General features: G+C 51.7%; 1 protein-coding gene and 4 non-coding genes across 5 annotated transcripts in view; 2 read left to right on the plus strand and 3 right to left on the minus strand.

The window, feature by feature from the left end:
- Positions 1-15,575, minus strand: part of LOC120375611 (zinc finger protein 850-like) — a gene marked incomplete at its 3' end in the record, with an annotated part of 610,246 nt that overhangs the window by 472,418 nt on the left and 122,253 nt on the right. The gene's annotated exons all lie outside the window — the stretch shown is intronic.
- Positions 630-701, minus strand: TRNAQ-CUG. The gene has a single exon. It is a non-coding gene; the product is annotated as a tRNA-Gln (tRNA).
- On the minus strand, positions 2,985-3,057 carry TRNAR-CCU. Its single transcript has one exon. It is a non-coding gene; the product is annotated as a tRNA-Arg (tRNA).
- Positions 7,360-7,432, plus strand: TRNAR-CCU. The gene has a single exon. It is a non-coding gene; the product is annotated as a tRNA-Arg (tRNA).
- On the plus strand, positions 12,817-12,888 carry TRNAC-GCA. Its single transcript has one exon. It is a non-coding gene; the product is annotated as a tRNA-Cys (tRNA).

Consider the following 15,575-nt stretch of genomic DNA (forward strand, 5'->3'; position numbering starts at 1 on the left):
CTCGCTCTTTTTCCTCGCTCCCTTCCGACCCAAGCGGGTTCTCCTCGCACACAGATTTTGACAGGTTTTCCTCCTGATCAGCAAGTGGATTAAGCACGTCTTCAGTGGGGGTTCAGCATGGCAGGGAGCAGGCTGGCTGGGTGTCTTTGTGGCCGTCTGCTGGCCATGCATAGGCATGGTCCTCCCCTCCTCTTGCCTCACCCTCAGTTGCTCTGTAGCTTTTAAGCCTTCCCTTGTAGCTGTCAGAACCAGCCGCCTCTGCTCTAGGTGCCCAGAGGAGGAGAGGTGCTGGGCTCCAGCCTGGGACTCTGCCTCCCTCCTGCCTAGCCCTGACTATGAAGCCTGGCCCTGAAACTCCTTCCTTCAAGTGCCAGGTGGGCAAGAGGTAACATGTGGCTGCAAGCAAAATGGCCAAATTTGTGGGCCTCATGTGAAGCAGCAAGAATCCCAACCACCTGGTCAAACCACAGGCATCAGGGTAACAAGTTCTAGAGCTGCAACCAATTTTGGGCATCACAACCCAAGACCTGGTTCCTGTGGGCAAGTCACCCAGCAGGAGGGGAAAGATTTGCTTTTGCACAGCTGGAGACAGGGAAGTTGAGCACTGTGAGCTCCAGGGCTTTAACACAAGGTCCCACTGAGATTTGAACTCAGATTGCAGGATTCAGAGTCCTGAGTGCTGCCCGTTACACCATGGGACCAGCTTGCGCTGCACATCAGCGACCCTCACAGGACTGGCTCATGTAAGGGACTGTTGGCCCCTTACTAAAACTTAGTGGGGGGTTTGGTTGGCTAGTTCCTAGTTCCAATAGAAGGGGAAAGGGCCAATGGGAAATCAGGACCCTGAGACTGACAGTCCCCAGGGGCAATGGGGAGAGGCCAAAGCTCCAAGTTAGCCGCACTGACAGGCCAGGCAGTGTAATGAGGGAGTCACCAGGCCAGGGGGTCCCATCCTCCGTGGGAGCTGGAACTGCCTGGGCCAGAGTGGGGCAGAGCTAAGGAGAGAGCAGGAGCCCGAGAAGAGCCGGGGAGCAGAGCTGCGCAGGTGTAGTGCCAGAAACTGCTCCTTGTAGGACTTTGCTACCTGCAGCAGTTACTGAGACCTGAGGTTGTTCTTATTTGCTGACTTGTCCTAACTGGCTAAAACTTGACAGTGGTGGGAGATGGAAGCATAAAGGCTTCGTCCTCCAACCGACCCTGCCTGGTGTCCATCTGTATCTATTACCTCTTAATACCGGATTGTAAAAAATAGAGTGAGGTCATTTAAACATCATTTATTTTGCAGCTTCATTTACTGTGCTAACAATGTAGTATCCTGACACCGATACTTCTGCCCATGTGACCTGTGGGTTGGATTCATTTTAGTGGGACGTGGGACATGTGGAGGATAATTTAAACTCTTAATTTCCTTACGGTTTCCCTTCAATATACTTCTCTGCTGGTGCAATTTCTGACCATTGCACGTCTATTGTATTTATTACAATAGCACAATTAAGTCACACAAGTGACATAGTCTAGGGGCTTGGCTACACTTGCAAGTTAGAGCTCATTAAAGCAGCCCCGGGTGCCCTAACTCCTGAGGTGTCCACACTCGCAAAGCACATGGAGCACCTGGGCTCTGCAGCTGGAGCACTCCTGGTAATCCACCTCCATGAGAAGCATAAAGCTCGCTGAGCCTCGGCTGAAATGCCTGGGTGTCAGGGTGGATGACGTGTTGCGTTACTGCACTGTGATTGGCCTCAGGAAATGTCCCATAATGAAGTCAAGTGCCCACTCTGGTCATTGTTTTGAAATCGGCTGCAGACATGCGGATATCCCCTTTCAAAGCTCCGTTTCCGACAGTCGGCTGCTTATCTGCTCCGGGACAAAGCAACCATTAGTGGGGAATGCTGCTGTTGTGAGTGTGTATGGGGGCGGGGGGGTTTGCTGCTGTCCGAACACACAAGACAGCATGCTGACACACTCTCAGCCCCCCCAAACACACTGTCACTCCCCCCCGTACACACAACACACTCCCTGTCACACTCCACCCCCGCCCCCCATTTGAAAAGCATGTGCAGCCACTTGCACACTGGGATAGTTACCACAGTGCACTGCTTTCTGTGGCATTGCCAGAGCTGCTAATGTGGCCACTCCAGTGCGCTTGCAGCTGTCAGTGTGAACACACGACAGCGGTTTCCCTGCTGCGATGTCCGAGGGCTGGTTTAACTCCCAGTGCTCTACCTCTGCAAGTGTAGCCAAGCCCTAAATTTGCCAGACCAACCGAACTAAGTAACTGCCCTCCACCAGTGAATAGGGGCATGGTGAAGCACACACCACACTTGCTGGCTCAGCCTTGTGCATGCTGGGGTGGCCACCCCCGCATTGATGAGACCTGGTCCCACCATCTCCGTGGAGCTCCAGTCTGCCCTGCTGCCATCTCTATCTGTGTTGTCTTCTCTAGCAGTTGACTGGAAGGTGAGCATTGGCCGCATGCCATGTAGCCGCGTTGTCTCAATGGGTGAAAGCAAGAAGAATGGTGCCTTCATAGTTAAGGAAAATATTTCTCAATGAACTCTCAGTAAAAGATCAGAAACAGCCAGTGTCTGCATCAGTCTACGAGCATTGGTATATTCTTGACATTTGCCAGACCAATCTAACTGACACCTAACACACATTTGAACGTCTTTTCACACTGTTGCTCATTCTCAGGTTCTGCTTTGTCTCCAGACAGATCCATTCTCTTTCAGAACAATCTTGCTTTTTTCTGTCTGTTTCACTTACTGAGGTGTCGGAGTAAACACTCCCCTTCCTTCTATTCTCAGACAAACACTAGTATTAAGTGTTTGCTACTGATGGGTCTAGAAAGCATTTGTCAAGTGGAAGATGCCGTTTCTGGGGGATTGTTCCCAAGCTCCAGTACTTTGTGTTCAAATGTCTCCAAGCTTCCTTGGTGAAAATAACGCCATGTTTCTTTGCAATATACAAGAAGAAAGGAATTTTTTTACCCCAGATGGGATTTGAACCCACAATCTCTGACTTAGGAAGCCAATGCCTTATCCATTAGGCCACTGGGGCCCTGAAGACAGGGGTGGAAATTCCCTCTCAGGATTGCACATTCCTCATATTCACACACATGCCAAATACCCCATTTAATCGCCTTACAGAAACATCTGCATCCCCTGGCAGCGAGGCAACTGACAGAGCTGAGCACCACCTTTCTGCCAGCCATCGTTAGAGAAGAACCCCACCCTAGAGTCACCCCTCCCTCCTTCAGCACCTCCACGGCTGTGGCTCTGAGTGGCAGTAGGATGATTAGGGGGTGAATCCGGGGCTGGAAGGGGGGTAAGGTCAGCCTGTAAGGAGTAACCAGGTGGGGCAGACCCAGGGGGAGGCTGTGGGCTGCTGGTCAGTTGTTGGGATCCGAGCTCTAGATCAAAGCTGCACAGTGACCTGACCCCAGGGTTATAGGGCCGATATAGTGACCCCCTTACTGGCCTCGGTGAGCCCCAAACCCTTGTTACTAAGGGCACTGAGGAGTCTCTGTCCCTTAATAACTTCTGGGAGCTCCCCAGCAGGCTGCGGGCGTCAGCCGCCTCCTGCCTCACAGGTTAGACTCTTGGTGCTGTGCCAGCCGCCCCCTCACTTGCAGGCCCAGTGTAAGAAGCAGGAGGTGCGGTGCTGGCAGAAGAAGGTTTTGATTAATCAACCTCTGTGTTATGGGCACAGGACGCTTCCACTGTGTCCCTCTGCTGGCTTTTCTTCAGCAGCGCCTAGCGGCCCTGGCTCCAGGCTAGTGCCTGGTGAGCTCTGGCACTGGCAGGAAGCCCTGCAGGGTGCTGGGCAGCGGCCCTGGCAAACCAGCTGCTGGTAGGTGTCTCTGTGGTATCATGGGTCAGTGAGTGCAGCTGTTAATGGAAAGGAGGGGGGGTTATGCTCCCCCAGGGATGCCACTGAAGGCTCCTCAAGGTCTGCTGGGAGCCGTGATGTCCCCCTTTTGCCACGATGAAGGCTCCCTCCTGGACACAGTGGATTCACCTGCTGCCTACAAGAGTGTGGGGGCCGTGCTGCAAAAGCGCATCTGCCAGCAGCCATGCCAGAGCCTCAGGTTTAATCCTCAAGGCTGAGCGCAAAACCTTCAGCCGGGAACATTTCGCTCCCTTCCCGCCTCCGCCCAAGGAGCAAGGGAGAAGCGGAGGAGACAGGCCGGCTCAAAGACGTCTCCCTCCCACTTCCCTGTACGCTGTGCAAAGCTCTTGGCCTGCCTCATGCCTCGTCAGGAAAGCACGGCCATGCGGCCCAAGCCTGAGTCACGTCCGCGGCCTGGCCTGCCCCGGCTGTCAGCGCGCAGAGCCACGCGAGTCAATGGCAGGTCGAGTCGGGAGCCTCGGCTCTTTCCGCTGACAGCCACACACACAGCGCTGCCTAGCGCCCCCAGAGCCTCCCTCGTGTTCTCCCGCAGCAGCCGCCTGCCGGTGTGGGTGGGAAAAGGGGACCAGGAAGCACTGCAGCCTCATTCCGGGACAGGAGGCCCTGGCCACACCTAGGCCTGCCTCTTGCCTTCAGCCCAGGCAGCCAGAGGTGTCGGGGAGCTCCCTGGCAGGCCGCCGCCTCACCCAGGAAATAAGGAAAAGGCGATGAATGACTAAGTCAGGAAATAACAAGGAAATGAAGAGGTTTGTCGAATGGGTTTCTGCCCGATTTACCATCTTCTCAGCTACCGCTCAAAGTTAAAGACCTAAAGTCGACCTATCGGCATAAGTACAGATGGTTGGATGGGAATTAAAAGGAGCTGCTGTCACAAGTGTTAGGTGCCTGCAAGCAGCATGCAGAGCGTTTAAAACCGCCGCAATTAGAGGCTCAGATGAAACGTTTGCCCTAAATCAGAAACGACAATAGGAGGACCAGCAGAACGCCACTCTAGGTAAACGTCAGAGTAATGGAGGCCATTAGAGGCAAAAAGTCATTCCTCAAAATTTGGAAATCAGATCCTAGTGAGGATAATAGGAAGGTGCACAAACTCTGGCCTGTTAAGTGTCAAAGTGTAACAAGTCAGGCTAAGAAAGAATCTGAGAAGCAACGTGCTAAAGACACAAAAGCTAAGCATAAATCCGGTCAGTGCGAGTCCTGGTCTGTCCCCGCAGAAAGGTGAACCCCCTCTGTGGCTGGAGTGAGCTCCTCTAAGCCGACCTCACTACAGACCTGCGCCAGGTAGTGCTCATTGTAAAAATGTTTCCTCTGACGGTTGGGAAAACGGGACCAGCGGGCCTCAGGCCAGCTGACACAATTAAAATCCCCCCCCAAACAACAAACATCATGCAGTCCAGAGGAAGGGAGCCTTTGATCTTCCCTCTCATGCCTTAACTGGGGACCATACACACTAATATAGCAGTAACCAGTGCCACAGAGCACAAAGCCACCAGCAATGCCCTCCCTGGTCAGAGCTCCAGCCCCTTCTGTAGTCGCACTGCGAATGTGAAGAACAAGACTCCAGCCTCATCATTCTTCCCTGGCCAGGAGGCCCTTCCTCCAATCACCCTCTGCCTATTGAGCTACCCTAGAGTTGTTAATGTGCATTTCCTGAACACCCACCATGGCCAAGTCCAGCTGCTCCAAGGCACTGAACATCAAGCACCTCCTCCTGGGCCCCCAAATCCCTTCCACCTTCCACATGGCCACTTTCACACATGCCCCTTCCCTGGTACTGCCCTCGCTCAGCTGCACAGAGGAGCTTTCATCCCCAATCCCTGCCTGTCACTGCCCAGCAGCCCTCTGGCACCATTCCTGAGGGTCACCCTGCCTCGCTCTCTTCCTGCTGTGTTGGGAAAGGCAGCTCCCATCTCTCCTTGTTAAAGGTCAGGTGGGCCAACTAGGGGCAGAAGCCCATTCGATGTTTTCCTACTGCAGAGCCCAAGATCAGAGACTCACCATCAGTGCCACCCACAGGGGAGGCAAGCAGGGCAATTTGTCACAGGCCCCACAGGGGCCCCATGAGACTACAGCATTGCAACTTTTTTTTAATGGAAGGGGCCCCCAAAATTGCTTTGTTCCAGACCCCCTAAATCGTCTAGGGCAGACCTGCTCATCTTCGGTGCAGACACCACTGTGCTCCCAGAGAACAAACTGCCCCTGCACAAAGAGGGATGAAAAGACCTGCCAAAGCCCGGGATTGAACCAGGGACCTTTTGATCTTCAGTCTAACGCTCTCCCAACTGAGCTACTTTGGTAGCTGCATGTAAGTGTTTTGGCCTGTTGCCTCTCTGCCCGGGATGTTTTTGCAGCAGTTGCACACAAAAAGGACGTCATTGGGAGCGGCCCATGAAGACAAGACTCGCTTTTGCCTGCCTTGCTCAGCTTGACTTGCTGCCTCACCCTGTTCCTGCCCTAGTGCCCGGGTTGACCTGGTGGTGGAAGGGGACTGGGGGCCAGTGGTGCGGGGAGGAAGTTGAGCTGGACCCTGAGCTAGACTAGACCCTGGCGGTGAGAGTCTGGCCACCACCTGCCACCCCACCCTGTTGTCCTGGCTTCCCCCACTGGGCGTCATTTCGGGAGGGAAGTGGGGGTTCTGCCTCCCCTCCCCGATTTTCACACCGCAGAGGAGTGCGAACAGGAAAACGAACGGCTGCTCCACACCCCCACCGGAGGAACCCGGCGCCCTTAGCTGCTCCCCCTGCTCCCCCCCAGCTATGCTACTGAGTGGAAGCGTCCTGTGCCCATCACACAGAGCTCGATTAATCAAAACCCTCTTCTGCCAGCACCGGGCCTCCTGCTTCTTACACTGGGCCTGCAAGCGAGGGGGCGGCTGGCACAGCGCCAAGAGTCTAACCTGTGCGGCAGGAGGCGGCTGACGCCCGCAGCCTGCTGGGGAGCTCCCAGAAGCTTTAAGTGACAGAGACTCCTCAATGCCCTTAGTAACAAGGGTTTGGGGGTCACCGAGGCCAGTAAGGGGGTCACTATGTCGGTCTTATAACCCTGGGTGTCAGGTCGCTGTGCAGCTTTGATCTAGAGCTCGGATCCCAACAACCGACCAGCAGCCCACAGCCTCCCCCTGGGTCTGCCCCACCTGGTTACTCCTTACAGGCCGACCTTACCCCCCTTCCAGCCCCGGATTCGCCCCCTAATCATCCTACTGCCACTCAGAGCCACAGCCGTGGAGGTGCTGAAGGAGGGAGGGGTGACTCTAGGGTGGGGTTCTTCGCTAAAGATGGCTGGCAGAAAGGTGGTGCTCAGCTCTGTCAGCGACCTGCCCAGGTGCCTCGCTGCCAGGGGGTGCAGACGTTTCTGTAAGGTGATTAAATGGGGTATTTGGCTTCTGAGTGAATGTGAGGAATGTGCAATCCTGAGAGGGAATTTCCATCTCTTTTTCTACTGCTCTTTAGAGCCCCAGTGGCCTAATGGGTAAAGCATTGGCTTCCTAAGCCAGAGATTGTGGGTTCAAGTCCCATCTGGGATGAAAAACTCTTTTCTTCTTGTATATTGCAAAGAAGCCTTGGTGTTATTTTCACCCAGGAAGCTGGGAGACGTTTGAACCCAAAGTACTGGATCTTGGGAGCAATCCCCCAGAAATGGCATCTTCCACTTGACAAATGTTTTCTAGATCCATCAGTAGCAAACACTTAATACTAGTGTTTGTCTGAGAATAGAAGGAAGGGGAGTGTTTACTCCGACATCTCAGAGAGTGAAACAGACAGAAAGAGCAAGGCTGTCCTGAAAGAGAATGGATCTGTCTGGAGACAAAGCAGAACCTGAGAATGAGCAACAGTGTGAAAAGAAGAACTTCAAATGTGTGTTAGGTGTTAGTTAGGTTGGTCTGACAAATGTCAAGAAAATACCAATGCTCGTAGACTGATGCGGACACTGGCTGCTTCTGATGTTTTACTGAGAGTTCATTGAGAAATATTTTCCTTAACTATGTTATGGAATATTGGGTGGGCTCTGAAGGCACCATTCCTCCTGCTTTTGCCCTTCGAGACAACACGGCTACATGGCATGCGGCCAATGCTCACCTTCCAGTCAACTGCTAGAGAAGACAACACAGACAGGGATGGCAGCAGGGCAGACTGGAGCTCCATGGAGATGGTGGGACCAGGTCTCATCAACGGGGAGGTGGCCACCACACCATGCACAAGGCTGAGCCAGTAAGTGCGGCGTGTGCTTCACTGTGCCCCTACTCACTGCACATGGTGCTGGAGGGCAGTTACTGAGTTCGGGTGGTCTGGCAAATTTAGGGCTTGGCTACACTTGCAGATGTAGAGCGCTGGGAGTTAAACCACAGCAGGGAAACTGCTGCCGTGTGTTCACACTGACAGCTGCAAGCGCACTGGAGTGGCCACATTAGCAGCTCTGGCAATGCCACAGAGAGCAGTGCACTGTGGTAGCTATCCCAGTGTGCAAGTGGCTGCAACGTGCTTTTCAAATGGGGGGCCGGGGTGGAGTATGACAGGGAGTGTGTTGTGTGTACGTGGGGGGAGCGACAGTGTGTTTGGGGGGCTGAGAGTGTGTCAGCATGCTGTCTTCTGTGTTCGGACAGCAGCAGACCCCCCCCCTCTCACACACACTCACAACAGCAGCAGCATTCCACACTAATGGTTGCTTTGTCCCGGAGCAGATAAGCAGCCGGCTGTCAGAAACGGAGCTTTCAAAGGGGATATCCGCATGCCTGCAGCCGATTTCAAAACAATGACCAGAGTGGGCACTTGACTTCAGGGGATTATGGGACATTTCCTGATGCCAAACATAGTGCAGTGATGCAACACGTCGTGCACACTGATGCCAGGGCGTTTCAGCAGGGCTCAGCGAGCTTTATACTTCTCATGGAGGTGGATTACCGGGAGCGCTCCAGCTGCAGAGCCCAGGTGCTCCATGTGCCTTGCCAATGTGGACACCTCAGGAGTTAGGGCGCCCGGGGCTGCTTTAATGCGCTCAAACTTGCAAGTGTAGCCAAGCCCCTAGACTATGTCACTTGTGTGACTTACTTGGGCTATTGTAATAAATATAATAGACGTGCAATGGTCAGAAATCGCACCAGCAGAAAAGTATATTGCAGGGAAACCGTAAGGAAATTAAGAGTTTAAATTATCCTCCACATGTCCCACATCCCACTAAAATGAATCCAACCCACAGGTCACATGGGCAGAAGTATCAGTGTCAGGATGCTACATTGTTAGCACAGTAAATGAAGCTGCAAAATAAATGATGCTTAAATGACCTCACTCTATTTTTTACAATCCGGTATTAAGAGGTAATAGATACAGATGGACACCAGGCAGGGTCGCTTGGAGGACGAAGCCTTTATGCTTCCATCCCCCACCACTGTCAAGTTTTAGCAAATTAGGACAAGTCAGCAAATAAGAACAACCTCAGGTCTCAGTAACTGCTGCAGGTAGCAAAGTCCTACAGGGAGCATTTTCTGGCACTGCAGCTGCGCAGCTCTGCTTCCCGGCTCTTCTCGGGCTCCTGCTCTCCCCTTAGCCCTGCCCCACTCTGGCCCAGGCAGTTCCAGCTCCCACGGAGGATGGGACCCCCTGGCCTGGTGACTCCCTCATTACACTGCCTGGCCTGTCAGTGCAGCTAACTTGAAGCTTTGGCCTCTCCCCATTGCCCCTGGGGACTGTCAGTCTCAGGGGCCTGATTTCCCATTGGCCCTTCCCCCTTCTATTGGTGCTGGGAACTAGCCAACCAAAACCCCCACTAAGTTTTAGTAAGGGGTCAACAGTCCATTACTCAAGCCGGCCCTGTGAGGGTCACCGATGCACAGAGACAGCAGCATGAGCTGGTCCGATGGTGTAATGTTCCATGGGCATCCTACTAGATTGCCAGCTGCTTTTCAACTGCACTGTGGAGACTGTTTGTGTGTGGGAGAGATAGTGAGTGTGTTGGGGAAGAGTGAGTGTGTTGAGGTAGGCAGGAGCGGATCATTATTATCCCTACTTGAAAGAGGGAGACAAATAAGGCTGAGAAAGGAGAATTGACTTGTCTTAGGTCACACAGCCAGTCAGTGGCAGAGTTGGGAATAGGACCCAAGAGCCCTGATTTTCAAACTAACCATCAGATCTTGAATTTCAGACATTGAATGACCTGAATAAAGTGCTCTCAGATGAGCTCCAGACCAACAACAGTGCACAGTAATTATTCAGCAAGTATTTGAGGAGAACTGCAATGTTAGAGAGAATCATGAACTGCTCAGAGACAATTAATGCAGAGAAGCAGCAACATTAATCAAACATAGAACTGGTTCTGACTTATTTACTTGGTCTTCAAAGAGAACAACAAGGACCTGAGTCTCCTCCCTGTCAGTAACCCCCTGCTCAGCCAATCAGGGTAGAGACTGAGGATGGGAGGCTGAGGGTTCTCACCAGAGAGCCCAAAGGATGGCCCAGGTCACCGGTGGGGATCACTGCCCGAGCACTATTTCAGCCCCACATATTTGGGTGGCCCTCCCACAGTGGGAGCTGCCGAGCACTCCCCCCGCAACACACACACACACACCTCGTTCCTGGTGTTGGGAGGGGAACAGGTGAAAGGAGCAAGAGACAAAGAGAAAGGAGGGAGGGATGGATGGAGGAAAAGGTGAAACAAAAAGGACAAACCCTAATGACCACAGTGATTCTAAGGGACAAAATCCCAGGTGCGGAATAAAATTCTGCCTCCTTAAGCTTCTGTTTTCCATGCCTAAAATTCAACTGTCACCAGATGGATCAGACTGAACAGGTTTCAAACCTCGAGGAGGCTCTTACCTTCTAAACAGGGACGGCTGTTTTCTAGTAAAATCAGGAAAAGGGAAGGAGAAAACTTGAAAGAGGTTCCTCCTGGCGCTCACGTCTGTGAACCCGAATACTCTCTCGGTCCTCAAAGAGAGACCTGGAGAAGGAGACTTGCTGAAGCAAAGCCACAGGGGTCTCTGAGGTTTCCCTGGCCCCTCGCCCCTGTCCTGCCTGGCTGATGTCAGCATCTCTCTGTGAGGTCACCACCTCTCCACCACCTTTGACCAATAGTCTGAGGTCCTGCAAAAGGCCTTTGTGATGTCACTGCCACACCCCTCCCTTGCTGGGCTAATGTCCTGCCCCTGCCCAGGCACTGTGGAGGTTTGAGCTACTCCCTGTGGATCACCCCACTCAAGGAGCGTTCGTTCTAGGAAGCAAGCCGGTAGTTTTGGATCATCTGCAAATTTTGTCAGGTCACTGTTTATTAGATCATTTATGAATATGTTGACTAGTCCTGGTCCCAGTACAGACACCACTAGTTACCTGTTTCCATCCTGAAAACTGACCATTTATTCCTACCCTTTGTTTCCTATCTTTTAACCAGTTATTGATCCACGTGAGGACCTTCCAGAGGTGAAAGTAAGCCGGTATGTTCCGGTATGGGGTACCGGCAAGAGCCGGTATGCTGTGCCAGCCCGGCCCGGCTTCCCCAGGCTGGTGATTTCAAGGGTCCAGGGCTCCCTGCTGCGGCCGAAGCCCTGGGGAGCAAATCACTGCCGTGGATGCTGCTCTGTCCCGCTCTGCCAACACAGAGCCGGGGTGGCAGAAGCTTCCTTACAGTGGGGGGGGCACCATTGTCCAAACTGTGGCACCCCCATGACACCCTTTCCCCAAGGACCCCCACTCACAGCACCTCTCCCCCTGAGGCCACACCCACAGACACCTCTTCCCCAAGACTGCACCCTCCCCCCCTCCATCATTTCTCCTAACAGCCAGTAAAGCGTGGTGGGGCCATGGTGCTCTAAACCCCCTTCCAGCACCCCTGACACAGAGCTAAGCAGGCAGCAGTGTGCGTGTGTGACAGAGAGTGCTGTGCTGAGCTGAGCCAGTGAGAGAAGGGGGCTGATGTCGGGGCTGTCCCCTGTCTCAGGACTGGTTGCTTCCAGCAGCTGTCTGAACTTAGAGACAGTGTGCGACACACTCACTCTTCTGCAACGCACACACTGTCTCTCCCCACCACGCACATTGCAGTTGAAAAGCAGCTGGCAATCTAGTAGGATGCCCATGGACCCATGTGGCATCCTACTAGAAGAAACCTGATAGAAACCTGATAGGATAGAAACCTGCATCATGCGATGCAACCCGTGAGGCATTGCAAACCTTTCCCAAAGCACCCTGCAGCCAGCTACCCACAATGCACTGCTCTCTGTGGCAATCCAAGAGATGCTAGCATGGATGTGCTCTGGTGACACAGGGGCATAGGGTGGACATGCAACAGCTGTTCAATTAAAACACTTTAACTAAAGCCACATTATTCTTTCATGTAGACGTAGCTTAAGAGTGAGACAAGACCCAGCTCCACTGAAACTAAAGAACCACAACTTCCTCTGTAGTTGGCAGGATTTGTTGCCCTCCCCTAGACTCTCTACAATTTGTTTCTGTAGTGGGGGGGGGCGTGAAAACTGGACGCAGTGCTCCAGATGTGGCCTCACCAGTGCTGACTAGAGGGGAATAATCACTTCCCTCGATCTGCTGGCAATGCTCCTACTAATCCAGCCCAATATGACCAGTTACCCATATTGAATGCAGGCACAGCAATATCTGATACATTGGTTGCTGTCCATTCAGGGGGTTAATTCCCACCTATTCATAAATAATGAAGCTGCTCTAAGTGGAGGGGAGAGAGCTGTCCCGTCCGTGCAGTTAACCCATCTCCCTGAGAGGTGGTAGCTATGACAGTGGGGGGAAGCTATGTTGGTGGGTGTGCAAGCTGTGGTGTCTACATGTATATATAAAGTTTAATCAAACCCCATTTTTAAAACCCCTGTGGTCTGGGAATAGAAAAGGAGCTCGCTGAGGCAGAGCCCGTCCTTCAAAATCCTTAAGATTATGGACTTGGTTGTGTAAATGTCATGGGGGTATAGCTCAGTGGTAGAGTGTTTGGTTGCAGATCAAGTGGTCCTTGGTTTAAATCCAAGTGCCCCCTCACAAAGTCATTCTTTCAGTAAAAATATTTCTATTTCAGGAGCTCCACTAAATAGGGATCCCTGAAATGAATGGACACACTCAATGTTTTCCTGTGCAAATGCACAAAAACCTAGCAAACATGTCCCCAGCTGAAATCAGTTCCAATCCTCTAAGTGTCTAGGTTTGTTTTCATCAATGAAACAAAGGCCCACGAAGACACATTTGCAGGTCCTTGGCCTCCATGGGCTACAATGTGCAGAAGAACAAGAACCACATCCACTTGGGAGGAATGGACTAGTCTGTATTACATTTGGTAACTAAGTTGCCATTGGGACTGAAAACTCTCCTGGGGGTGGACAGGAATCTCTTAGAAAAATAAAATAACCAAGATTTACCAAACTCCCTGTTACACATTCAAACCTCTCTTTGTGCACATGGCATCAATTGGGGCTCTAATAAATGTCAACCTTCCTTTAACACAGATCGTTGTTCCTTGTAACTTTCAGACGCATTCAAATGGCAGCTGTTTACAGGTCATGTGCTGCTAGTTCATGAGCAGCAGCAGAGTCTCTGTACGTTTACCAACCGTAGAGCTCATTATGTCTGCCTCTAGGTAAGTGCAGAGTTATTTCAATGGCTCCTACACTGACATCTGCTGCCCCTTCTGGCTGGTTAATTGCACTATTTGGAACCTGCTCCTAAAATTACACCCTTCCTGGGAGTGAGTCAAAACTGCCCAAGGAAACCCCATTGGGTTTCAAGTGCAGTACAAGCAGGGAGGTGAGGGGCCAGCAGAGGGTCTCAGAGGTTTTCCTAGGGAGCAGGGTTGGGGGGCTAGTAGTCATGCCTGTGGGGTTCTATTCCTGGCTGTGGGAGGAAAGGGGTGTCTAGTAGATTAGAGGTGGGGGCCTAGAAATCAAACAAAAAAAACATCTCCCTTTTCAGCTTCAATGCTCATTGAACAAGAACATGGCTTCTCATCACTTTGGTTTCAGAGGAGCAGCCGTGTTAGTCTGTATCCTCAAAAAGAACAGGAGTACATGTGACACCTTAGAGAATAACAAATTTCTTAGGTTCTGTTGCCATCATGTGGCCATTTCATTTCACTTCTTATTGTTAAAAGGTTTGGGTACTTTGCACAGAAACATCATTTCCTTGGGAGAGATGGAGAAGTGGAAGCTGCATTGATTTAATCCTCTGAAAATTAGATAAGGATTAAAATATTCCCGACAGCTCAGTCCCAACCGTTCTCCCTCACTGCTGCCAGTGAAGCTCAGTTCTGTCCCATGGCCCCAAGAACTGCTGGGTGCAAGTCCTGGGTCTGATGTGAAGTAAGAAAAAAAAGATAATGGAGGCACCCTATCCCCTAGAACTGGAAGGGACCATTGAGTCCAGCCCCCTGCCTTCACTAGCAGGACCAAGTACTGATTTTGCCCCAGATTCCTAAGGGGCCTTTCAATAATTGAACTCACAACCCTACATTTAGTAAGTAAATGCACAAACCACTGAGCTATCCCACCCCTAAACAGCATAGGAGTGACTCTGCCTGCCTAGACTTTTCTATAGATAAATTGAGACACACCATGCTTGAGGAAGGAGATACAGATGTGTCGTTTGATTGTTTTTCTCATGTTAAATGTACTTGATCATTTCCATGGCAAAAATACTTGTACGAGACCATGAAAAAAGGAAGAAACTGTGAAAATACCCATGGGAGAAAGGGGGTTTCTGAGAGCTGGGGTAGATATGGAGATTTTTATGAAAGGGGGAGAGGCCAAAGTAGGGCCTTTAGCTGGAGCAAAGGGGGAGGGTTTTTTGTGCAGTTTCATTTTAGCCAGCCTCACATCCTGTAGTCCCTACTTCCCCATCCCACCAACATGTGACCTAGCACCTCCCCACTGGTAAAGCCACCTCTGACAGCCCCACTGGACTGGCCTCCAGAGCCCCCAGCACGCCCTCTCCTAGCTGGATCCCCTGGCAGCCAGAGCTCTCCCCAGAACTGCCGTGGTTGCTCCCCTGGAATGGTAAAAATGCATTGAGGGGACTGGACCACTGACCTATCAGCTCTTAACACTCAAACTTTCAGTAATACTGTTATCAGTGCCTGTGAGTGTAATTTAAACAGCTGTACTGGGCTGGACCAGAGGCCCATCTAGCTCTGTGTATGGTCCTCTGAGAGTAGCCAATACCAAGTACACCCAAGAGTTCATCAACAAGGTACCACTGGGAGTTGAACCCAGGATCTCTTATTTACAGAACAAGCTCTTAGCTAGCTAAGCCATGGTGCCTGCCTGTGGTGAAAATACATTGTCTGCTCACACCTGACTTCCTGCCATCCCCACTGGGGCCTGAAAAGCTTTGCTTGTGTTTGGATTCTGCAAAGCAGAGGAGCAGGTGAGGTTTTCCTTGCAAGCTGCGTGTCTGTGAATCTTTGGCCAGATCTGCACTACAAAGTTATTTCAGTATCATTATATTGCTCAGGTGTGTGAAAAACACACAACGCTCCCTCGATCAGCAGCTTTTGGCTGGTGCACACACTGCAATGCCACGTCTGGTGACAAAACTGCCCTGTTTTGGTGACAAAATAAAACCACCTTGACGAGAGGCCTAGTGCTTTGTGCAGCAAACTTAAAGTGACAAATTGTCAGTGTAAATGCTGCTGGTCATTATATCACCATAACTGGCCTCCACCAGTATCCCACAATG

This window comes from Mauremys reevesii, linkage group 12 (assembly GCF_016161935.1).
Source record: "Mauremys reevesii isolate NIE-2019 linkage group 12, ASM1616193v1, whole genome shotgun sequence".
In the NCBI taxonomy this organism is placed as follows: domain Eukaryota; kingdom Metazoa; phylum Chordata; order Testudines; family Geoemydidae; genus Mauremys; species Mauremys reevesii.